Genomic DNA, 807 nt, shown 5'->3' on the forward strand with positions numbered 1-807 from the left:
GTTCCGATTATCAGTACTCTCTGAATCATTCAAAGCTGCAGATTCATTCACCAACGATTTCGTTGGAACTATTATTTCTTTGTAAAATATAACAAACAAGATTGACAATATTGTGTTTAAAATGTAGGCTACATTTAAAATGTAAAATGTACACTTAATATTGCCTTTTTTGTTGAACTGTTATATAAAATCAATGTCACATTTGCAGTCTTTTGGATATTCAGGGAAAATTGCATTCTCGTAGGTTTCAGAGCGAAACAAGAACGTAACCGTGATCGCTTTATAAAATCTCTAATAATCTTTTATATGGTTGAATCTTCAAACTGCTAGCACTTTGCAATTTCGGATTATGCCCTATTGTAAGTGACGGATATTTTATGTTTCAGCGATTTGATCGCGCCGGCGCCTCATGCGCACATATTCATTGCAAACGGCCTGTTCATTATTAAAATAAAACATAGAATCACCAAAACAGAAAATGTTACACAGTCAATTTAAATAACCTGCATTATAGTCTGTGCCGTACAGCGTGAGCCCCGGTCCACTCAAGTGCGGCACATTTGTGTTCATTATGATTTTTTCCCCTTCGATATTGGAACGTACAAAGCCCAGTTAATTTAATAAATAATGGTTTAGCTTCAAATACATTGCGAATATGGAAACATTTGGATTTGTGCTGAATGAGAGCGGTACGTGAGCCCATACTTTCAGTTTCGCTTTAAATTATGTTTTGGCTTCTTTATAGCTATTCTGGGCTTGTCTGCTTTCCTGTGCATAATATGCTATATTTTATTAATAAACTGTGTA

General features: G+C 34.9%; 1 protein-coding gene across 1 annotated transcript in view; it reads right to left on the reverse strand.

Annotated features, from left to right (window-relative positions):
• The window catches only part of cpdb (carboxypeptidase D, b), a 13,824-nt gene that overhangs the window by 1,783 nt on the left and 11,234 nt on the right, over window positions 1-807 (reverse strand). The gene's annotated exons all lie outside the window — the stretch shown is intronic.

This window comes from Sinocyclocheilus anshuiensis, unplaced genomic scaffold, assembly GCF_001515605.1.
Source record: "Sinocyclocheilus anshuiensis isolate Anshui unplaced genomic scaffold, SAMN03320099.WGS_v1.1 scaffold1487, whole genome shotgun sequence".
NCBI lineage: Eukaryota > Metazoa > Chordata > Actinopteri > Cypriniformes > Cyprinidae > Sinocyclocheilus > Sinocyclocheilus anshuiensis.